This window comes from Nyctibius grandis, chromosome 1, assembly GCF_013368605.1.
Source record: "Nyctibius grandis isolate bNycGra1 chromosome 1, bNycGra1.pri, whole genome shotgun sequence".
NCBI classification, from domain to species: domain Eukaryota; kingdom Metazoa; phylum Chordata; class Aves; order Nyctibiiformes; family Nyctibiidae; genus Nyctibius; species Nyctibius grandis.
The window spans coordinates 59,723,900-59,749,598 of record NC_090658.1 but is presented as its reverse complement, the minus strand read 5'-3'; the positions used below and the strand labels follow the sequence as shown (position 1 = coordinate 59,749,598).

Genomic DNA, 25,699 nt, shown 5'->3' with positions numbered 1-25,699 from the left:
CTGAGAAGAGCCTGGCTCCATCCTCTTGACACTTGCCCTTTACATATTTAGAAACATTAATGAGGTCACCCCTCAGTCTCCTCTTCTCCAAGCTAAAGACACCCAGCTCCCTCAGCCTCTCCTCATAAGGGAGATGTTCCACTCCCTTAATCATCTTCGTGGCTCTGCGCTGGACTCTCTCTAGCAGTTCCCTGTCCTTCTTGAACTGAGGGGCATAGAACTGGACACAATATTCCAGATGCGGCCTCACCAGGGCAGAGTAGAGGGGGAGGAGAACCTCTCTTGACCTGCTAACCACACCCCTTCTAATACACCCCAGGATGCCATTGGCCTTCTTGGCCACAAGGGCACATTGCTATATGGGACTATATGCAACAAATGGGACTGCTAAAATGGATAACAAGCTGATCTTCTGTCATATGAGCTTTAAACCAGCGAGGCTAGTGAACATGGACATAATGCCAGGCACAAGTCTGCTCAACCATCTAAAGCACAGGAAATACTGGCATACTTAATGCTGGGTATATACTGAGCTCACTGGAACAACCGTTTCCTTCAGCTAAAGCCACTATTACAATCAAGAATATAAAAGGATGCACCCTGAGTGCACCCTCAGCAAGTTTTCCAATGACACCAAGCTGTGTGGTGCAGTTGACACACTGGAGGGGAGGGATGCCATCCAGAGGGACCTTGACAGGCTTGAGAGCTAGGCCTGTGCGAACCGCATGAAGTTCAACAAGGCCAAGCACAAATACAGGCTGGGTGGAGAATGGATTGAGAGCAGCCCTGAGGAGAAGGACTTGAGGGTGATAGTTGACGAGAACCTCAACATGAGCCAGTAATGTGCGCTTGCAGCCCAGAAGGCCAATTGTATCCTGGGCTGCATCAAAAGCAGCATGGCCAGCAGATCGAGGGAGGTGATTCTGCCCCTCTACTCTGCTCTTGTGAGACCCCACCTGCAGTACTGCGTCCAGCCCTGGGGGCCCCAACATGAGAAGGACATGGAGCTGTTGGAATGAGTCCAAAGGAGGGCCACGAAGATGATCAGAGGGCTGGAGCACCTCTGCTATGAAGACAGGATGAGAGAGTTGGGGCTGTTCAGCCTGGAGAAGAGAAGGCTCCGGGAAGACCTTATAGCAGCCTTCCACTACCTGAAGGGGGCCTACAGGAAAGCGGGAGAGGGACTTTTTACAAGGGCATGTAGTGATAGGACAAGCGGTAATGGTTTTAAACTGAAAGAGGGTAGATTTAGATTAGATATTAGGAATAAATTCTTTACTGTGAGGTGGTGAGACACTGGAACAGGTTGCCCAGAGAAGTCCCCCCCTCCCTGGAAGTGTTCAAAGCCAGGCTGGATGGGGCTTTGAGTAACCTGGTCTAGTGGAAAGGTGTCCCTTCCTGTGGCAGGGCAGGTGGAACTCAATGATCTTTAGGGTCCCTTCCAATCCAAACCACTCTATGATTCTATGCAATGGAAAGAGTAGTTTTACCATGTGGGCAGGCAGGGAGTGTCAACATTCACTTGCTGATGGATGATCAACTAAAAGGCTTTACCACAGCAACAAGTCCAGGGAATTACCAACCTGCCTTCAGAGTAGTGACCTAGAGTCAAAGGCATCGCTTCCTATTCCAAATCAACTAGGACACAAAATCCTCACCCACTAAAAAACTTCTCCAGAGGTTTCCAGCTGTCGGAGATTCTGTTTTGTTGACTTTTTTTGCATACACACATTGCCTTGCTACGTAAAGAAGTATAACCCATGAATTACTATGAGGCAGCAAAGCACCACAGTGATATGCATTTGGATTTTAGGACTCAAGCTACACTGTTTGCTGTGCTCTGTAAAAGAAAAAAAAAAATCAGGAGAATTAACTCTTAAACATTATTTAATTTTTACAGAATGACTCTTTTAAGCATGTTTACAGTCATTCACTTCTAAGGCTCACTCTCATTTCCTGGAACCTTATCTAATCTAAATTCCATACGGAAGTTTTAGTGGTATATGAAGATGCATACAAATTAACCACGCTCCAATTCACTCAGATGAAATAAACCAGTAAATTTAATAGGGATGAAACTAAAGCTGTCAAATTATATCTGAACTAACAAAAAAAATTCTGACCTTTTTGTACAAATTTACTCTTAAATGAGCTATCATATATCCTTAATTCATACGACAACTCTGATGTGGCTTAGCACAAACACGCTTCCAGTTGACTTGCTTTTTATGCAGGGAATGCAAAAGGGAATGCCTATTATCCATGTGATAGCAAAGACCTCACATGGCTAAACCACAAACTTCGAGCTTTTCAGGGTTTAGCGCTTAAAGCTTTGGAGACTATGGCTCCTACTCCAAAACCAGTCCAGAAAGCATGGCAGGAACCAGGATAAGACACAGCAGAGAGAACTTTTTCTGTACCTTTACTGACATAGCTCCCCCCTAAACTTTCTGTGAACTTTTGAGGACACCATTTCATCATTCCTATCTTTCCTCTGCAAGATTTTATATCTTATATACACACCCATAACTATTATAAATGTGTGTATATCAATAATACACATAATAATATGTACAATAATATATATACTTATTATAAAATGCCAATAATGAATGGAAAAAAGTTTACTCAAAACAGCGATGAATAAATTATCAGTAATACTGCATACCGTAATACTAAGTGCAATATGGTAAATGATGTATTATGAATTTAGCTTCTACTAGCAAGCAACCTCAACTACAGCAATTCTATAAAGAAATCCATAGAGAGGAATGTAAAAAGCCATCAGCAAGTCATAAGAGTTCCCCATAAAAAGGTCTTTGGCTGAGGAAGACAACTGCACAGTAAGAAGCTATCTCAAGAAGACAGAGAGAATACAAGTGAACAAAAAGTTAATGTCAAGCTCCCATTCAGCGATCGAAAACCAGCTAGCTCCACATAGCTGCTTGAAGTATCTACCAAACATGTTTTATTTGGGAGACTGTCTTCCCTATAACACAGAAGTCCCAGTGAAACACAAAATACTTCAAGAAATAAAACCAATGTCAGCATGTGGTTCAGAGGAAATAAAGAACTGTTCCAAACCAAAGTAAATTGTTTTAAAAGAAACAAAATGTTTAAATGGGCTTATTGGTCAAACACAGCTCAGAAACTGGAAAAATCTTTTATTATGATTTTGTCATGGGGAAAAAAAAGAGTAGTAAAAGACAAATATTTTAAATAACCTGGACACTTTTTGTGACGATTCAGCCCTATTTGTTACTCTTCATAGCTAGCAGGCTGAATGTTGTAATTTCTACAGCAGTTTTATACAAAATAAGAAGAAGCCACTGATTAAGAATCATCTCAGTCTGAATTCAGTGAATGGCAATTAATAACTCCCCTCCTGCATGACTGGGATTCAACATTCATAAAGTACAAGAGGACAAAAGTAATTGACTAAAGGCAAATTTGAAAGCAGCAATAAAAGCCACCCTTTACACTTGTTCTTAGCCCTCAACACACACCGCCATTTACAATACAAGGTTTAGTGAATGATCTATCAGTATTGGCCTTGGGTGACACCCTCTCCACACAGATAACTCTGCACATGGAGATCCTGCAGGACACGTTCTCTAATAAAAAAGTTGGCTCAGAGATCTGACAGTGACAATTCATCACAGATATTTTCATCAGTCATTTTCATTGTGCTTGGACTGTGTTGAAATTGAGGAAGATGGTGAGGATGACAAGGTTGAATGTTTATGGGTGAAGATCAGGGGGAAGGTCGGCAGGGCGGACATTACGGTGGGAGTCTGTTATAGACCACCCAACAAGGATGAGCAGGAGGACGAGGCGTTTTACAAGCGGCTGTCAGAAGCCGCCCGGTCGCCGGCCCTTGTCCTCGTGGGCGACTTCAACTTGCCAGATGTCTGCTGGAAATACAACATGGCAGAGAGGAAGCAATCTAGGAGGTTCCTAGAATGTGTGGAGGACAACTTCCTCATGCAAGTGGTAAATGAGCCCACTAGAGGAGGGGCCCTGCTTGACCTGTTGTTTGTGAACAGAGAAGGACTAGTGGGAGATGTGAGGGTCGGTGGCCGTCTTGGGAGTAGCGACCACGAAATGTTAGAGTTTTCGATAGTGGGGGAAGTAAGGAGGGGCAAGAGTAGAACTTCTGCCTTAGATTTCCGGCGGGCTGACTTTAGCCTGTTTAAGAGGCTGGTGGACCGAGTCCCTTGGGAATCGGTCCTGGAGGGCAAAGGAGTCCAGGAAGGCTGGACATGCTTCAAAAGGGAATTGCTAAATATTCAGGAGCAGGCTGTCCCAGTCTGTAGGAAAGCAAGCCGTCGGGGAAAAAGACCGGCCTGGTTAAACAGAGAACTTAGACTAGAACTTAAGGAAAAAAAGAGAGCCTACTTGCTCTGGAAGAAGGGTCGGGTAACTTGGGAGGTCTATAGAGACGTGGCCAGGTCGTGTAGGGAGAAGATTAGAAGGGCCAAAGCTCAATTAGAGCTCGATTTGGCTGCTACAGTCAAAGATAACAAAAAAAGCTTTTACAAATACATTAACAGCAAAAGGAGGGTCAAGGAGAGCCTCCACCACCTGCTGAATGAGGAGGGTAGTGTAGTGTCAGGGGATGAGGAAAAGGCAGAGGTGCTCAATGCCTTCTTTGCCTCGGTCTTTAATGTCAAGACCAGTTGTCCTCAGGAGACTCGGCCCCCAGAGCCTGAAGTTAGGGACGGGGGGCTGTGTGAACCTCCCGTAATCCAGGAGGAGATGGTTAGTGACCTGCTGTGCCAGTTGGACACCTACAAGGCTATGGGCCCGGATGGGATTCACCCCAGAGTAATGAAGGAACTGGCAAAGGAACTTGCCAAACCACTCTCAATTATCTACCGGCAGTCCTGGTTAACTGGAGAAGTTCCAGCTGACTGGAAATTAGCAAACGTAACGCCCATCTACAAGAAGGGTCGGAAGGACGATCCAGGGAACTATAGGCCTGTCAGTCTGACCTCGGTGCCAGGCAAGGTGATGGAACAGATCATCCTGAGTGCCATTACACAGCACATGCAGGACAATCGGAGCATCGGGGCCAGCCAACATGCATTCATGAAAGGCAGGTCCTGTTCGACCAACCTGGTCTCCTTCTATGACAAAGTGACCCGCTTAGTAGATGAGGGCAGGGCTGTGGATGTAGTCTATCTAGACTTCAGTAAGGCATTCAACACTGTCTCCCACAGCATCCTCCTAGACAAACTGGCTGCCCGGGGCTTGGATGGGTGGACTCTTCAATGGGTTAAAAACTGGCTGGATGGCCAAGCCCAGAGAGTGGTGGTGAATGGGGCAAAGTCCAACTGGCGGCCGGTCACTAGCGGTGTTCCCCAGGGCTCAGTTCTGGGGCGCCGGTGCTGTTCAATATCTTTATAGATGATCTAGACGTAGGGATTGAGTGCACCCTCAGTAAATTTGCAGATGACACCAAGCTGGGTGAGAATGTCGATCTGCTGGAGGGTAGGAAGGCCCTTCAGAGGGATTTGGACAGGTTAGATAGATGGGCCGAGACCAACGGCATGAGGTTCAACAAGAACAAGTGCCGGGTCTTACACTTCGGCCACAACAACCCCCTGCAGCGCTACGGGCTGGGGGAAGAGTGGTTAGAAAGCGGCCCGGTGGAAAGAGACCTGGGGGTGCTAAACATGAGCCAGCAGTGTGCCCAGGTGTCCAAGAAGGCCAATGGCATCCTGGCCTCTATTAGGAATAGTGTAGCCAGCCAGTCTAGGGAAGTGATCGTCCCTCTCTACTCGGCACTGGTGAGGCCGCATCTTGAGTACTGTGTCCAGTTCTGGGCCCCGCACTTCAAGAAAGATGTTGAGATGTTGGAGCGAGTCCAGAGGAGGGCAACCAAGCTGGTGAAGGGTCTGGAGGGTCTGACCTACGAGGAACGGCTGAGGGAGCTGGGGTTGTTTAGCCTGGAGAAGAGGAGGCTGAGGTGACCTTATTGCCGTCTACAACTACCTGAAGGGAGGTTGTAGTAAAGTGGGAGTTGGCCTCTTCTCCCGGGCAACTAGCGATACGACAAGAGGGCACAGCCTCAAGCTTCGCCAGGGGAGGTTCAGGTTGGACATTAGGAAGAATTTCTTTACAGAAGGGGTCATTAGACATTGGAATGGACTGCCCAGGGAGGTGGTGGAGTCACCATCTCTGGATGTGTTTAAGAAAAGACTGGACATGGCACTTAGTGCCATGGTCTAGTTGACAGGGTGGTGTCAGGGCAACGGTTGGACTCGATGATCCCTGAGGTCTCTTCCAACCTGGTTGATTCTGTGATTCTGTGATCCCAGGCATTATACCAACAAAAACCCAAATGTTTTGTGGTACTAAACCCCTTTGTGTACCATTCCAGGAAACGTTTCATCATAACAACATTGCTGATGGTCAAATATTGCAGCCAGTCCTCATCCTGCCAGTGAAGGGCTGCCTCCCAGCAATGCCTATTCTGATGTCCCATGTAGCCTAAATTCAAACATCTCTACGGACAGGGCTCCCATCCTTTCCCCCCAAAAAATGCTCTACTACTTATGAGATCTGATTGTGAAGATGTTCTTCCTTTTTATTCAGATTAAACTTGCTACTAAGTTTACTACTTCCAATTTTTTTGCCATTTGTAATCCCTCACCGCATCTTAAGCAATAGCCCCTTCTGCACGAGGGTTATAGCTTTCAGGTATGCCAATTAGCCGTCTCTCCATGATCATTAATCTAAGCTATCCTACATTGACATCTTTATTTACTCCACTTGAATCAGCCTTCAGTATTTGACCATTTGTTACTCTCCTACAAACTCTCTCCAGAATACAGGCAACGTCCTAAACACCTTAATTCTTCAGACCGCTATGAACTGCCTGGTAGTCATTATATTCCTTCCCACTGCTGCGGTGCCCAGACCTGAAGACAATAACCCAGATGCACCCGTATGACAATGGCAACGGACCAGGAGTATTATCCCGTCCCTTATTTCTGTAATTCAATTTCTGGTGGTCAGTTTATGTTTCCATAAAACACCTGTTTGCCATACGAGAATATTCCATGCCTCTACAACCACTTCTGCCACCCCCTGGCTTCCCCACTGTGCCTGGTCCCGTCTCCTCCCTCTCTTCCATAGTAGGGATTACAGGGACCTACCAACTCAACTTCAGCAGTATGCCTCAAATTCAGCTCCGTCTCTTCCACACTTAGATCACGGTGAGGATTTGCAGGGCATCTTGAACTGTTTACAAGTACCCATCTTTTTCCTCATCCCTCTCCAGAGCAATCTCGCGCTACTTTTGAAGAACACACTGGAGACTGTCAGACGCATCCCTCCTTTGCCAACGCGGAGGGCAACCAGTGCCAAGGGCTGGGGTCATGCACAAAGGCTCTCTCGAAGCCTCGTCTGAAACGCTTACTGACGCCACAAAATTAATAAAACCTTTTCCATTACCAGCGGTAACAGGCGAAATCCAAGGCAGCAAAAAGGATCTGTGGCTTTATAATATGCTACTCAAAATATCTGCTGATGGTCATAAGACAGAAAGCATAAGCCAAAAAAACTGTATGATGTAGTCAGTTGGCAACTGGGGAAAATCACACCCAAAATGAAATGCGTTCAGCACTGTAAAAGCAGGGCTGTGGGAAATTGTTGGTTCTCCATATAAGGATCCAATATTTTTTCAATTTGCCAGCATAGCATAAAGCACATAAAATCTTAAAATAAAATTTTAAATGTTAACCATGAAGAACACTTTTTACAATATTTCTTAAGAATGTTAATTCTGTACACCCATGAGCCCCAATTTTATAATTTGCAGCCAGCCTAAATGAAAAATAAGAATTTTAAAGTTATCCATATAAAAAGTCAACTACCTTTTTAATTGAGAGTTAGAAAAATGTAATTGAAAATTACTATCCTCAACACACTCATTAGTGACAAATCCTAACCCCAGTTAAACACGGCCCTAATAGGATTAAAGCGGCATGCAGGATGATGTATGCAGCCTTGGTATGTAAGAAAAGCCAAAGAAAAATCTGGATGCATCCGTAGAGCATTGGACAGAAAGCTCTGGGACCAGTAGCAGCTTGGTGCCTGAGAAGCACACAGACCCTTCCCAGTATCTCCCTTCATTGCTGGAACTACAGATGCTGGAACTACAGATGCTATTCACCAGGACCCTCAGGACCACAGGAGCTGGGAGCAAGTCTCACTGCTGCCTGGAGATACCGCCACTGGGTCCAGAAGCTGCAAGGTCACCCAAGCTCCCGCAGGAAAGAAGCATGCTGCGAGACTCACGACAAGGCATTTTGCAGAGCACAGCCGCCTTCTTCATGCTTTTAACTGTCCTTCGGCACTGCCCCACCACACAAAGCTCTTCAACAAGTGGGTGGTTTGTACCATCACAGCTACAAAAATTGCACATACAGGTAAGAAGGTCCGAGGCTGAGTTTTATGGTCTCAAGGTCCTGGTTTGGCCACGTGAGCATCAAAATCATTGAGCATGAGATTTTCTATTGGTCACATACCACTGGCTGCACATCTAAGGAGGCTCAAGAGGGTAAATAATTTTTTCCCAAGTCAATTGTAAATTGGCTTCCTAAATTGTCTCCAGATCCTTTCCAGACAGCAGAATGGAAATAATTAGAGGTGGTTGGAAAATGGAATTTTTGTCCTGCGGGGAAAGTCTGATAGTCCTGTATTTATTTTTATCCTGACACAGGCCAAAGTGTAAAGGCCTTAAAATATTTAGTAGAGCAAAATACTGCAAGGTATTCTGATGTATACTGAAACAACATCCTGAAGACGCTGTGACCTATTTTGCTGCTAAAGAAGTCGTCAAACAGAAAGCACCTTGAGCTCGATTACCCCCATGCCAGCTGGGGATGAAGGGTATGAGACCTGATGAGCGCTGCCACACATGAGCACACCCAGGCTGGGAGGCAGGGAAGCTGCAGGAGGAGGGAGCTGGCCAGGGAAGCTCTCAATACTTGAGGGTGACCCTCAGCACCAGGGAAGGCTGACCAACCGTGCTGTCTAAGGGCTAGACAGGGGTCTGGGCTGGCGGCCACCCCAGCAGCACCGAAGGGCACGAGGGGTTACACGAAGGGCACATTCCAGATTTAGCAGTGCACCCCCAACACGGCGCAGGGCTGGGCTGTTCCCCTGTCCCATCACACAAAGTCACATCCAAAGCATGGGAAGAAACCAGGCCACCACTGCAAGTCGCAATGGACAAAGCTGCTCTTTAGCAAGATGAGCAGTCCAAGTCACACACCTGGATGGGGAGAATCAGGGGAAGGCGGCATTGCCTGGGCAAGGCTGACAGGGCCAGGGTGGCTTTCCTAGCCCAGGCAGCCAGCCCCACACCTACAGTACCTCCCCAACCCAACACAACTCATGCAAGGATGACCTGTTCCTCACATGGATACACCACCAGCCCACATAAATGACTTTCCTCCCCAAGATCCTTTCTGCCCCACAAGACCCTGTGGTAGTCACTAGCACTGTTGATACAAGCTCTCCACACACCTCCTCCTCCTCTCGCTCTGGGTGGGAGACAGGAGGACAGTGGGAACCACATTTAATCTCCGCTCCTTTCTTAATCAAAATATAACAAATTTAAAAAATAATATGCTCTGTAGGTTTGGGCAAGTAGGTTCTCCCCATTTTAAAAACAAACCTTTGTTTCAGTCAGCAGTAGTTCATCCTAACATTTCCTGTTGCAGGCAACACTCGTCCACCACCTGCATATACACCAACTTCTCCATGGAGAATAGTCCCAGAGCTGGGAGCTGAGATGCCACGAGGAAATCTGCAGAGAAGTGATGTGTAAAAGTTGTACACAAATCATGAACAAGAGTAGAGAGGGGGATTCACCCTCAACACCTCTTAGGGAGAGGAAGAACACAGCTTCCCTCCTGTTCTCCACATACAGCATGATGCCTTCTGCTGCCTAACCAGAGATACACTGTTGAACTGAGGACCTAGGTATCTCTCAGTCAAATAAAACTTTCTTCCTGACACCATGGAGGTGGCTGCTTCATGCGAGTCATCCAAGTAGGACGCCTCACGGGAAGACCTTCAGTGCCATCACTCTGCTAGGGGTCTTCTCTGCAGCTGTTTAGCTAACAGAGCCATGGAAATTCTGAGCACATGTGAATCCTGCATCACCTGATTCCCGGCTTCAACAAAATGCCCTTGACTAGTACTCCTGATGATGATGACACATCTGTCTCTATCTTGCTCTAAGCCACCATTCCCCCAGTGAAACTTTCCACTGTACAGCTGAAGAGGTCTCCTTGGCAGCTCTTCCCCTTCAGGTCATCTGGCAACTGTTCCCAGAGGAACCTGCAGCACGCCATCCAAGCACAGCTGAAGCAGGCAGGGCCTGAAGCACAAAATGGCTAGACACAGACACCAGAAAAAATGCTTATACCATTGTATCTTTCTCTAAAAGCTCTCTTCAAGCCAGCTCAAGGTAGCAGGGGAGACAAACGAGCCCTCAGATGCAGATGGGGAAGGAAGTGATTGCACCAGTAAAAACCTTCGCCTCTCCTAACCTTCCCACATGGAAACACTGCTTCCAAGCAGCTTTATATTGCAATGTAAAAAAAAAAACAAACCAAAAAAACCCAACCAAACAAAAAAAACAATTAACAAACTCAAAGGCAATCAAAGAGAGGCAAGATAGTAAACGATGCCAGTTTCCCTTCATCAAAGATGCAGATTCACAGATATGTCTATACATTATGACTCGGACAGGTTCAAACTTGTTCCGAACAGACACAAGCAATCCCCGCCCACGCTCGGAGATAACCAAAAAGCCTTTTGAACACTTAGCATGGCTCTGGGCCAAACTAATAAACTCTGCTGAGCCGCAGGGACATCACCTTTAGCTCTGTGCCATTACCTTGGGCTCGGCACATGCTGGCAATGTTCACAGTGCTTCGTGCTGGCTCAAAACATGGGCAGAGTTCATTCATAGAATCATAGAATGGTTTTGGTTGGAAGGGACCTTAAAGATCATCTAGTTCCAACCCCGCTGCCACAGGCAGGGACACCTTTCTACTAGACCAGGTTGCTCAAAGCCTCATCCAGTCTGGCCTTCAACACTTCCAGGGAGGGAGCATCCACAACTTCTCTGGGCAACCTGTGTCAGTGTCTCACCAGCCTCACAGTAAAGAATTTCTTCCTAAGATCTAATCTAAATCTACCCTCTTTCAGTTTAAAACCATTCCCCCTCGTCCTATCACTACATCCTATCCTATCACACATCCTATCCTGTTCCCGGTTACCTTCACTGCAACATGCAGAGGGAGCTGCCATCACACTCAGAGCTTTGTCTTCAAGCTTTGACTTCAATCTCGCGGCCATTCATACTCATTATTTGCATTATCAATTTAACAAAAAACATTTCAGGCCAGTTTTTGACTCAAGTGTCAATGTTTTGTCACAGAAACAAAGTTTTTCACCTGAAGACGATGAAAGGTGTTGAAATGAGAGTCTAACTAAACTGATACACTTGACTTTAGCTTTTAAGTACACTGTTTTATAACAGCTTTTCTATTGAAAATCAGGAATTTACACATTTGCATGAAACTTCCTAAACAAAACAGTATTTTTATTCAAGTGCTTCTTTGGAAATACTTCCTAAAACTTCCGAACAACACATCTCTTTAGTGGGTTGGGTAGAGGAGCAGAAGAAGAGACAATGAGACTTATGCCATGTTTACCGCAGGTAGAGCTGCCAGGCTTCTATCCAGCTTTAAGACTTGCAGGCTTTGAAAACCCTTGTGTCTGGTCTTTGACTCAAAAATGACATCTCTACAGACAGAGGGGTATGAGACTGTAAAACCTAAGCATATTTTCTTAACACTGCTCCAGAAATATCTTCTGCTAAACGTGTAACAGATGCATGTTCCTCATTAAAAAAGTGTTGCTATACATTACGTCTTGGCTGTAGACAGATTCTGGCAAAGCCTGATACACTGTAGACATATAATTCATGTGTATAGTATGTGAACTCTGTACCCTGCTTCTCAACCTGCTGAGGTCCTGTTGTGGATCTTGGGCCATGGTAATGGGAGTGAAGGGAGAAAGCACATAGATGTGGAGGACCAGTGTGAAGCTGATGCTGCAAACTGGGAAAACAACCGTTCAAAGACTTTAAACATAATTTTCCCGACACCATCCCCACGCACCCAGCTTTTATTCCCATGTGTGTCATGAACTGGAAAAGCAGCACCAGTTCCAGCTACCTTTCTTTGAGAGGAAAAAGAAATCATCATTTCATAGTGACCATTTTGTTCCTTGAGTAATCTCTCGCCTTTTGTTGAAATTTAATTTTTGGCTTCTTGGAAAGGTAAGTCCTAATGATGAATTACAATATTTTTTTGGCTGATTGGTGCTTAAAACCAGCCCATGCTAAACATAACTTCGTAATCCACAGGGAGACCCTCCATTTTTTTCCTTGCCTGGTATTCAGACTTCCATTTAATTACTGGTTACTTAGATTTATAGGCAGATTTGCTAAAAACAGTGACTCTCTGTGTGCAGACAATAACCTTTTGATGGGTATGGTAGTAAAACTGAAATTCCTATGTAAACAGGACCAAATTTTAAAAGTAGCTGGTGTAGCTCTATAATGAAATTGGCAGCACTGTGTGGGTACTTTGTCTTGGAGAATGCTAAATGGTGCATAGCCAGCATTTGCTCCATAAACTGTCAAACAAGAGAACCGCAACTGTTCGGTGATTTGTTTTTCTAATGCAGTTCTCCACTATGGGAAATGTCTTTTCCATGACCAAATGTAGAAGCTGTCAGGATCCAAAAGAAATACAAGGGAGAAAGATGATGTCTAGAAGGTGTCTCCCTTCTTTAACAGAGTAAAAAGGTGAAAGAAAACGTTTCTCAAAGACCTAGGTTTGGTAGTGTTATGAAAAAGCACGATGCTTAGGAAAGAATTACTTTAAGGATGCTATCATTAATTGTCAAGCATCAATTATGCTACTATAACACCCAAATCCTTCTTCTCCTTCATTAGGCAGTACTGAAGATAAAATTGTTGTTTACTCTTTCTGTTGAAATATGCAGCAACACATGCATCTGGTAACTTTCTTCTGAGGGCCTTCCGCTACTTTACAAAATGAAGCAGATCTTGTCACCTTTGAAAGGTAGAAAATACTAACACCCACCTTTGATAACCGAAGAAACAAACGCTCTGCAGCAAGTAAGTGATATGTGAGCTATACCTCAGCAAATAAAGCACTACATGAGCACTGGTCCTAAGTTTCCTATTTTTTTCTATATTCCTTTTGTCATTTCATTGCAGTTTTATGCTTGTGCCAGTACCAGAAACAACAACAACAAAAAAGCAGTTTTGTTCATAATAATAGACAGCAGGTAAAATCAGTCTCTACTACTGACAAAAGGATGTTCCCAATTCAGAGTTTAAAAACAACCAATACGGACTAACTTTCTTTCAAATAGATGCTCTTGTGAAGTCTCTCTCTCAATAATGGAAAAAGCAGCACAGCTCTCCTTTTTCCTACCTCTTTTTGGATCAGACAAAAAGAAAGCAAAAAAAAAAATCCACAGATTTCATCAGCTGAATTCAAACCTCATCTGACCTGGTTCTTAGGAAGACGCATCGCATTTAAGTATTTGTGATGGCTATTACGGTGTTGATTCTGGAGAAGTAATCAGATACACAATATTTTTACTGGGGTTCAAGTGTCCACAATACCCAGTGAAATAATCAAGGCAACCCTGAGCAGACTGCAAGACTCCTCTGTATGTGTAGATACTTCCCAATGGTGCAATTGTAGCTATTAATTAGGCCTTGCTGCTACCTATTGCACGCTTTCAAGTGGCTGATATAACAGTTAGTTGCCCACTACCCTACAATTTCCTTGCCTGCTGCCAGCCTAGGAACTGGTTGCTCATAACAAGAGCAAAGGTAGGACAGGACTACTGTGACAAATTTGAGAGCTATTAGCAATAATATGCCAACTGCAACAAATTCACTCAACGAGAAGGGACTGTCAACACACATCAGTAGCCTACATCACGACTGCCAAGAATCAAAGTTCATATCATTTTATGTCCCTGAAATGTCAACTCAATGGCAAATTTAAAAATAATAGTTTTATCACTTTGCCAGTCAGAAGACGAATCTTAATAATCTTAGTAATGTTGTGTTGACCTTGACCTGGCTTGAGACAAGTAAGTCACAGATGCAGAGGAAACCAGAAGCCTATAGAGTAATTACAAAAAATAAAAATCACAGCCATGATATGACATGCTAAAACCCTGCTCAATCCCTATTACCAAGTGCAATCTATATTATCCTTGGGGGATATTTCTAGATGAGGCTGCCTGCTAGCAGCATCTTCTTTTATTGAATGTCCAGTGCATTAGTGGCTTTACATAAATGGATAAACCTTACGGAGGGGACAGTATTGTGAGTGTTGTGCAGATAATTCCCTTCATTGCTGCTAACTACTGGATTGTGATATAACTTAAAAATTGTCCCCTAATTCAGAACTCCATGAGCCCAATGCGCTTAGTTACGGCAAAGTTTTTTATTTGGTGAGAGTATCATTTTTGTTGCTGAAAGTAAAAAAATACCAAGGGAGGGGGAAAGATTCATAGAAAGACCATGAACACAAGGTCAAGAAAACCCAAACAAAGAGGGAGTTTAAAAAAAAAAAAAAAAAGGTCGGCATGAGTAATTACACTATTTTAAAAAACCCCAACCTTATAATTACTTATAACAACTTAGCTTTTCAGGTGCTACTTGTGCTTTGTGATAATGAAAGAGCATAATAGTACTTAGCACCATTTAACATTTTTGCATATACAAAGGATTTTCTAGGTAGAGTATGCCAAATGGGGACCACAGCTATGTGGATAAACAGCTAGACTGAGATCACAGTTGCCAGGTGACACTGATTTATTTTGTCAGCAAAAATTAATCTCAGACAAGCAGCACCATATCTGCTCCACCATCAATTTCTGGCTTTAGCACCAGTACTATCACAACTGGAACTTCAAAGCTTGCAGGCAAAAAGTGTGATGCAGTTAAATGAGCAAATGTATTCCTCCTACAGAAATAACTAACTGCTGTCATTTTTGAGACTCAAAGTGTTAGAAAAACTCTCTGGGCTTCCAGCAACAATATGCCCTCTTACTTGCATGAATACAGCAGGCTAGCAATTTCCTTCCCTTTTTGGCACTTTCCTCAAAAGCTGATGCTGAGTTGAAGATAACATGGAGAACAAAAACCAGGGGCAAGTATCTCCCATATACCCTATTCTTCCACCAGTCAGTTGAACACAATAGACAACCAGAAGGGACTATAGAGTCAGCTGATAATTTGCTTGGTAACAGGAAACAAAAGCTCATGGAAGCGGAATCCCTTTGAACTGGATCTGATTATGCCTCCTGGTGAGCAGCGGGATGGAGGTGAACATCAGCCTGCATGCATCTTGGATGGAAAAAGCTGAGGATCAAATTAATAAGACCCCTTGTAACACAACGAGAACAATTTTAGAAAGCTCACATCCAGACCAAGTCAAACCCAACACAGGCATGTATTCATTGACAATTTCAACTTCATTAGTTTAGACTGAAATGCCTGAAACTAAGCAATGTGTTACTTACCTGAAAACTTGAACATCTTTAAGCAAATATCTTCCCCCTCAAGATGTGATAAAGGGGAATATATACAAAATATTTTAGTTCAAATAAAACATTCCTGTTGGTTTAAAACCACAGAAAAAAGTAAATTATTTTAACAGTTTCTTTTTTCAAACAAGATGCCTTGCAGTCAGTTGGTAAAGCTTGAAAGCTTATAATTACTTAACAAGCTTTGTATTCCAAACAATGGTATCTTAATGGTTCAAGTTTCTCTTCTTTCTGCTGTCGTATATACAACGATCACACAAGTTAATTATACGGAGTTAACACTGCCAAATATCTCATGCTAAAATTGTGATATAGTTCTATCAGAAATCATGACAATTATACACTAATTATTGGTACCACTACCACGTTAAAGTGCGATCTCTCTGTATCTATGGGCAGGTCGCATCTATGGGCTGTCAAGATAAAATTTGCACCAATCGGCCTGAAGGAATGCTCTGTGGTTGGAGCACGGCTACACCAACATCAGCTCCGGATCCGGGACTCAGTCTTTCTGCAGTAGACTGGTTTCTTGAACTAGAATAAGAGGTGAATGTCCTATTTTTATAGAGCTGCATTTAGCGTTTCCTTTTAAAAGCTATTTTATTAATATTATGATGTTTCATAAAGCAAACTAATTCCACCTATGGTTAATGCACATAAACATGCCTCCTACCTCTGAAGAGACAGAGTTTTTAAGATCATTTTCAAGTGACTAATATGAAAACAAATCAGCAATTTAAACTTTACAGCACCAAGTGAAGACGACACTTCACAGTGTCTCTGCAGAACACATCTATAATTCTCATTTTTATACTCAGAGAAGATGCACAGAGCCTTTCGAAAGACAATGATGCAATCCAAACGATTTAATTAGAATAAAATGCTCTAGTCCTTGGCCAGTCTCTCACTATAAAGTAGGAATTTCCTCTGGGCCGGCACTGCACAACGGCCAAGCTGCAACTGCTTTTCTTAGCTCCAAAAAAAGTGTAGTCTTACTTCCCATTCCTGCAAGACACCAGAAGGGTCTGCTAACTTCTTTGACCTGTTTCCTTTCCTCTATAAGTCTAAATCCATCCTAACAGAACAAGGAAAACAGAAGCAGTTGTTACCATGATACAGAGTTGAAAACACTCATAAGAACTACTGAAAAGCATGCACGTTTGTACTACCTCTGATTTACTTTTCGAACCAAAACTAGAAGTCGATTTCTTCTTCCAAGATGGTTTTTCTTTTTTAATTAAGAGACTAAAATCTGAATCTCTCTTTTTTCTGGGAAGGCATGGGAGAAAAAGACAAGATAGATCCTATTGCCACCCCAAATTTGTCTCAAACCCTATACTTTGTAAAGATTGGTTTCTCTAAAACCTGATACCAATACTTTTTTTTTAAATTACAGTAGAAAACTGTTTTATACAACCCTTCCTCTACAGTGCTTAAATACTGAGAGTGACAAAGTTAAATTCAACTTATCTCACTTCCAAAAAGCAGTAAGGAAGAAAAATAAGCAGCAAGACCAGTTTTCTTGCTTTTAATTTTTATTAATGATTCAGAGAAATTAATTTCTTTACACATGAGAAAAAGTTGCTGACTTAAGTGAGCAATAAACTTCTGCAACTGACTTTAGTGGACCCCCAATTAATATCCTCAAAGAGAACATTAGTCTTCTCCTTCCTAACTGGAGATAAGAAGTTCACTTCTAAATTGCATCCTAGAGACATTTGACGACAACTATTTTCCTCCAGGCAAAAAGTAAACATCTATAAACATTTCATACTAACATTGCAAAGCAAAAAAACAGACTAAGCACTATTAACATGCACTTTTTTTTTCTTTCATCACATTTATAAGAAACAGGCAGCGATACACACCACAAGGCTGGGATCTAATCAGACACAGTAAGGCCCTGTCTAGACAGGCAAAAGTTATCACAATCAGTTAGCGTGGTTGAAGAACTCCATTAAGATGCAGGCCAGCAAGTAGGAAACCACATTAGCAAACGACGCAGCACAACCAGGCGACAAGGCAGCCAAGGGGCCTCCTGGTACCTTCAAATTCAAGGCTCTCCTCGGGTCACTAGCATGCTGGCATGTCGCAGCAGCATTTATTCATCACCACCGACTCTGACAGACTACCGACACGTGAGCAGTGGATGACTGCGTAACCCCACCGCTCTCTGACCCAGCCACAGTCACAGCATCACACAGAGAAAAGGAGCTCACAGGTGAGCAAAGAGGAGCCAGAGTGCTATTCCATTTTGCTGTGCCCAGACAACGAGCCGACCCAGTCCCAACAGCAAGGTACCAAGTGCCCACGACAAAGACGACTGTTTATTCAGCAGGTGAGCAGCTGGTGAGGGTTTTATTCTCACCCTTCATCCCTTGGAATGATACCACTTTTGTTTTCAGAGAAACACGCTTCCCTGATGTTTGGGATATAAGCACATACATCCTGGAAATAAGAAACCCTAGACTGAAGAAGAAAGAAAAACGAAATTAGACAAACCATGAAAGGACTGAAAAATTAAAGATAAGTGATAAGAGTTACATCTAAAGCAAAGCAAACTTGCTTCCTTTGCTGTGATGTTCCCCATGACCTCAAAACTTTTAAGGCTTCTCAATATCACCTATTTGATTTGCAAACTGCATATCACAGCATATTTGATTCAGTAGCAAATGGGATAAAAGAAAAAAAAACAACCTCATGCAGTCTATTTATTATTCTTACTTTTTTACTTTTTCAAATAATTGATTTTAGAATAAACAAATAAATAGACAATTCTAAAGAGAGAAAGGAGGAAATGAGATCACCTAGGAAATCGTTATCTCAACGTCTACAGACAGTAGGAGCACTTCTGAATTCAGACACTCCAACATTTAATCACAGCCCACAAGAAACAGAAACAAAGCCCAGAAAAGTGCTCATATTTTAATTGCCACTGACAGTAAAACCTATTTTCAGCTATGCTATCCCAAGCAACAAACTACAAGCTTTACAACTCCTATTAAAGGTCTCACAAACCGTTTGCTGAAGAGGAGTAAGCATATACTTCTGTGGTTACACAATACGACACATACGCGTTTGGGAGGGGAGAGGAAGCTATAAACTATCCACAGTCCACCAGGGAAAATCTTTCTTCTTTGAATCAAGACCAGGCTTCATACTAAATTCCTTCGCTATTGTATTATATAATCTCATTGGTAGCACTTGTCCAGACTTTTCCAATGCACTACTTTGAGTCGCTGCAATTTAGTTTATAGAAGGGGAAAAAAAAATCCCACATAGAATTTGACAGTATATGCAGAAACAGTTGCAACTTTTCTACGCCATTATAATATTATTATTATTATTCCATTTTCAGAAGCAATGCACTTATTTTGGCACTGTCAGAATCTCACCTTTGGCTCTAAACGGTATGACAATGCTACCAATCTATAATGGTGTTTCACAGCAGCATGAAGGATCCTTACTGATGTGCCTGTGCACTATCGAATACAAGATCTGAGTTGAATTTGTCACTGCAATGCAAGCAGACAGCGCAGGGAGCTCACAGTTAGTGGGCAGGGCACTCACATCACCCTCTGCAGGCACCTCGCTGAAGGTGATTCAGCGAGGTCTTCAGCAGTGTTTGGTGGTTAACACCATCAGCTGAGCATGGGAGAGCTCAGATCTGGCTAACAAATGCAGGTTTTGGAAGCACATCTGTTATTAAAAAACAAACAAACAAAAAACAGTCCTTCAACCAACTCACAGTCAGCCCCATGACAAGCTGCACCATGACCCAAGAGGAAGAGTGCCCAAATGCCATAAACCAATACCATCAAGCTCTGCATGCAAACATATGGCCTACATCTCTTCTGTAGGCAACAAGTAATAAGAACTAATTATCATCTGCACTTGCAGCAACAGTTATTACTTCCAGATAGTCAGGATACTTACACTAGAGATCTAACATGAGACAGCGAGTGCTCCCCAGGACCTGAGCATCAAATGAATACCTTTTGCCAGCTTTTCAAGGGACTGCAATAAGGGGAATGGAAGGAGCAACTGCATTATCAACACAATCTCAAACTGCATGGCCACTAAAAGGGGTGGTCTCACAGCACTCTCCATCTCTGGCCATGGATTTCCACCTCCTGTCTTCAGACCACGCTATTACAAGTATTGAAACAGCAGCAGTCCAGTCAGTATCCTGATGGTTTTTTCACTTGTGATAAGTAATTTTCAGCCTGATCAGTGACCTGACCTGACTCACACCCACCACTAGAGCCAGCGCAAGCGACACGTTGGGATGGTATAAACCAGGAAGGGAAAGGCCGCATTCCCCATCTTCAGCCAGAGCAAGGACTTTGCTGCCTTACACTGAGAACTAGTTTCTACTTTTCAACCAGCTCCGGGATTGAGAAACACACACAGCTTATTTCACCTGGCAGATCAGCACCCATTGCTGTCACAAGCCCATTTGATAATTACTTATTATTACAAGTGTCATGACATCCTGTAAAACTTCTGGCTCACCCTGCGCATTAAGTGCTAGACAGACACACTGCGAAGAACAGCAAAAACCTGTAAGAGATTACAAACACACACACTTTTTATAAAACCCTGCACATTGTGCTGAGCTATTTACGGTGTTTACTATTGTCCAAAACAACAATTATGCAAACACTTGGGTACTTGCTTAATTTTTCTGTTACAAACTACTCCATTACACTTAATGGATTAATTTGCAAAGGCTCATTTTTACTCGGGGAGGGAAGGCTCCCGAGGCTACACGCACAATCACTGGACAGGCTCCCAGAGGAGGCAGGGAGGAGGAGAGGCAGCTGGGAGCACCCACAGTCATGCTGCAGCTCCACAGCAGTTTTGGCAGCGATACCAAGTTTTGCCAGCTTAAAAAAAAATCAGCCCTACCTTCCCCACACTCTCTTTCCTCCTCTCTTACCCCCCAGTGAACCAAATCATGGAACTGATCCAGGTTAAAATTAAATCTGGTTTTTGCTCAGTGCCTAGACCTAGTTCACCGCAGGGCAGCATAAGCATTAATGCTGGTATGAAGGGGGAAGAGAGGCAGAGGTAGGCAGGGGCTGCCAGGGTGACACCAGGTTACGCCAGTTCAAACCACCCAAAGTACAACCATACTCTGACACTGTAGTTTCAGCCCTGCTACGCTCATCTGACTGTGGAGCGATAAGCGTGGTTCTCCCCTTCCTCCCCGCATCTCCCTGTCCTCTCCCCATGGCACTGGGGCTCAGCAGCTCTCCCAGGACCCTCCTCTGGGAAGCCAAAGCGGCAAAAAACTCCTGCAAAAAATGCTCGGGCTGGGTTAGGTTTTTGCTACGTTGGCTCCCGGAGCTGGCTTTCCACAGGGCCAGATGAACTGGCACAAGGGAAAGGGTGTGATGAGAACGTAGCAGCTCATCGTAGCGCAAAAGCATCCAGAGCAAGATGTCTGTATTTCCCTTAGCTACAGAGAGCAAGCCTCTCCGGGACCAGTCAATGCCTCCCACAGGGACCAGTCAAAGAAGTAAACCCAAACGCACAGTGAAATCGTTGTAGGATTTTAAGTTTCACTCATGCCAAAAACATAAAAGGACATTACTGTAAGTTAAGTTAGATAAAAAAAGGTCATACAAAGTACTGGTTTCCTTTCACATTCTTTGCATATACAAAGATCCCAACGATTCCAGTGGGATTTTCTTGTACAGCTTTACTGAAAGCTGATTAAAGAAAATGACCATTAAACCTGCTGTTAACTTAAAACGTTAAATCAATTCCAGTGGGAGCTCTGAATGTGTAAGGAACCCAGCACAGCACCCTTGGATTCATATGTGCAGCTCTCTTGGGGAATGACAAGAGCCCTGTGGACATATAAAAAAGCCAAAATTTACTCCATATTATTAGAACTCAGTACAAAAATTATCTTCATCAAGCCATCTTCACCAGACTTAAAGGCATTACTGAAAGCCTGAACTTTTAAAAACTGACATTGTTAACTACACTATTTCTCTCTTTACCTCTTATTCTGAAAGCTCATCCCCCAACCATCTTTAACCCAAGACCTACGCCAGCGAATCTTTTCATTTTGCTAAAATTTTGATCTGTGTTTTCTCAAACCGCGGAGCCCTGTGTTGCAACGGCTGCCTCTGACGGAGTCAGGTTTCCCAGCAAATACCCATTAAAGAGCCGGGCACAGGCACACACGCATGTGGCAGCTGCCAGACTCGCTGCAGGGGCTCTGGAGGAGCCCAGATGCCCCCCGTGCCGCTGATGGGCACCGGCCTCCGCAACTGGAGCAGGGAGAGCGCCCGGAGCCGGGGACCCCGGCGGCCCCTGCTGCCGCTGCTCGGCGGCCGGCAGCCCCCCACGGCCCCACTCGCTGCCGGGCTCCGGCGGGCCGCCCCCGCTACGCCTCGGTGGGCGGCTAAGGGCAGGCTCCCCCACGGGGCGCGGACCCGTGGGCGGCCGCGGCTCTTTGTTCGGCGGCGCCAGAAGCCGGAGCGGCCGCGCCCCGCGGAGCCGGGCAGGACGTGGCTCAGCCCCGGGACCCGCCGGACGCGGCGCCGGGAGCCCGCGGAGCCGGCCGGCGGCCTGACCCCAGACCCCGTCCCGCCGCCGCGGAGCCGCCCGCTCCCGGCCGCACAGACGAACAGCAGAGGACAGGTTTCACCACACACACGGTAGTCCCTGAGGGGGGCTGACAACCCGCCACCCCCCGCCTTACCTATCCGCGGGTGCGGAGCTCCGCAGCCCCAAGGACTTTATCCCGCGCCCTCCGCAGCTCGCCCGGCTCCCGGCGGCGAAGTTTCTGCCGCTACTTCGCCCCTCGCACCGACGGCAGCACTTCCCCCGCCCCCTCCCTCCTTCCCTCCCTCCCGTCGGGGGCGGCGGCTGCCCGGAGCGCGGCCTGACCCCGCCCCGCCGCTCCTCCGGGCTGCGGCCGGACCGGGCCGGGCTGAGGAGGGCCGGGCACCGGGGAGCGGCCGCACTTCGGGGCCGAGCGGCGGGGACTGTAGGTACGGCCGGGCGAGCAGCGAGGCTGCCGGGCTGGCAGATGCGCCCGCCCTGGTAGTGCCCTGGGAAGGACTGGGGGTGCTCACCCGCAGGTTCCCTGCAAGGGCAGGCAAAGGGGGCAGGATCCAGGCGTTGCTGCCCCATCCTCGTCCATTTGCCAGAGCAAGGCCTCCTGAGGTGTTCTAGGCTTCGTTTATTTACAAACTTACTGCAAGTTACCTACCCGGTTAATACAGCAGCAGGAGAAACGAAACCCAAGAGGAACCTCATATCTGCTGGGTTTTTCCCCACACAGCTTTTTAACGGAAGAGAAACCACCTAGGAGAGCTCTTCCAAGAGGGGCTCCACAGCAGAACCAACCGCAAAGGGAAGGGCTCCAGCAGCACAGCTGCAATTCTTGCAGGTATTTAGGACAGCTGGGACAGGCCACTGCCGCTGCCCCTGCACAGCCAGGTCATACGAGCACAGAGGCGCAGGCACACCATCTGCAATCATCATCTCCTGTGTTCAATTCTTCTGATGTATTTATTACTATTATTGCACTGTGCAAGCAGAGTTCATTTGCATGCTATATTACATAATTAACCTTTGTTACTTTGGTAGCCCTGTCATTCTCTCCCCAGGGCAGTTGTGAGCTTGGGGAGAAGGGCTTTATTTTGGGATAGTCAGTTGTTTTATTTTTTTCCCTGACAATTTTTGTTTGGTTTGATTTGGTTTTGCTTACTGATCTTCAGTTCAAAAAATACCTACTAAAATTCATATTTATCTGCTCTACTGTGCATCTGTGAGTTCTAATCCTGCAATGAGACCTGACTACATTCTCCCTGCTCCAGATTGCTTGCCCAGCATACATAACAGAAGAAATGCAAGAGTGTAAAGGAACAATGCATTTCTCATCAGAAGACTAGATCAAAAAATGTTCTTTGCAATGGACAGCAGTGTGGTGTACGTTGTGGTGGTCCTTTGTTCCTCAGCTAGTCCGTGCCACAGCTGACCTGTAAAGTTTTGTCTCCTCCCCAGGCAGGCTATACCCTGTCTGCAGAGAGGTCCATTGCATCAGAGTAGGAAAACTGAGTGTAAGTGAATCTCTATGGGAGGCTGAAGTGAGAAGCAGAGGACATATGTTCATGGGTCAGCTGCTTAGACAATATATTATGTTAGCTGGAGTTTTCTCCTGGCTTCATGCCTGCAATTTCATTTCTGTAATCTAGTGAGAGATGGAGTCATCAGAATCACAGTCTGCCAGGAGAGAAGAGATTCTTCTGGCCAAGTGCTTTCTGTCAGAAAAAAACTACCTGTGTGTAGTACGGCGCTTAAGTGTATTGTCAGTGAGGGATACTGACAGCACTCCTGCCCTACGAACTAGCTTAGCCAATTGTGATTATGACATTTCAATGAAGAAATCTGCACAGTGACTATGAACTCTTTAATATAAAGCTCTAAGTAGTTTTAAGACTAAAATGAGCAGCATCTCCCACTGATACAGTTTCTCCTACTGATCTTGCAGAGAGCATTTAAGCAAGATGTACTGTCTAGAGAACTAGGAATGCACTTGAAGTCATCACTACTAATGGAAGGAAGCAGAGGAACATTGCAAAACTGTTAGAGCATAAGAATTCTTCATTATGTGAAAAAGAAATATCAGGCAAGTGTCAGTCAAAAATCAGGCTCTTTCATTGAAGGTAATCATTCAGAAAAAAAGGGGGTAGACTTTCCAACATGGGATGGAAAGAGTCTGCTGAAGGTTATGCAGAGGAGCCATCTGCACCATGTTCTGGCTTAGCCAATGTCCCTGTGGACAGGGGTCTCTATTACATAATTAGGACATTTAATTTGGGATCAAGATGTTCACCCTGTTCCTGATCACCTTCTCCTCCCTGGGGAGAGCTTTTCTTCTTTGTATGCCAGTAGAGTATTGCTTTGCCTATGTGCAACACCCCTCAATAAAGACTCTAAGGACAGGCTTTCAGCTATTGTCCATGGTGTTGGCTCTATGCGCTGAGCAGGAGATGGAGCATAACAGACCCATGGAGAGCTGTTGGAAACAATCAGTGGCAGTACTGCTAGTATGGCATATGGAAAGTCATATGGAAGCCCTTAAAAACTATTTGTTCTTCAACAGCTAGCTCTTGAACTTTCAGGATCATGCCAGGGTTGTGTTTCCAATTTATTTTCACAGGCCTGAGAGATACCTACTTATTTTTAGAAAGAAAAGGAAGCTTGAAATTGTCTCCTGTTCAAATAACCTCTGGAACCAGGGATTTAAAAACAAACTGAATATCATAAAAAATACTAATATCTGTGGTGTTGGTAGCACTGCAAAAGTGGTGATGGAGGCATTAATGCTCCACTGAGCCCTACACCTTTGTTCCGCTGTAATAGATTATGTTTATGGTAAACTCATATTAGTAGTAAATCCAGTTTGTGGTGTACTCCAGGGAGGAAAATCTTTATATTTGCAAAGTGCTGAACCAGTTGCCTATCAAAAAAGACACAAGAAAGAGTCACATGAGAAACTTTCATCTGCTGTGACAAATATTTAAAGCTAGTATCACCATCAAATGCTACATACTGTAAATTTACTCTGAAGACCACCACTAAAATTCTTAAAAACATCGCAAAACAGTATATCCCTTGCAGACTCACATATTACGATATTTTGCAGTCTCAGGCCCAGTCCTTACCTCATGACTTACTCAAGCAAAACATCTGTTGAAATAAAGGGAATTTGGCAGGAAAAAAGATAGAGATGGGCCAAAATCAAAACAGGGATAGAAAGACACTGGTCTTTTAAGGCAGTTTGGTTCCTTATGTGGACCCAAAGTTTGCTGTTCAGAGCCTAATTCTCACGTGAGATTACCAAAGGACTTCCGACAGGCCTTTACCGGCGGTGTCCTGGCTAAAGCAGGCTTTTAGCGAACACCATCTGTGGCTGTCCTTTGTGCACACCAGGTTCCCAAGGTACACGATAAAGTGCTATTTTTGTAAG

The 25,699-nt window shown here is 44.7% G+C and overlaps 1 protein-coding gene across 1 annotated transcript in view; it reads right to left on the bottom strand.

Moving 5' to 3' along the window:
• TIAM2 (TIAM Rac1 associated GEF 2) overlaps positions 1 to 22,498 on the bottom strand; it is a 188,904-nt gene extending 166,406 nt beyond the window's left edge. The window contains exon 1 of the mRNA XM_068406037.1: positions 22,421 to 22,498. The gene's annotated coding sequence lies outside the window, so the exon portion shown is untranslated. The remainder of the gene's footprint in view (positions 1 to 22,420) is intronic.
• Positions 22,499 to 25,699: the final 3,201 nt, after the last annotated feature.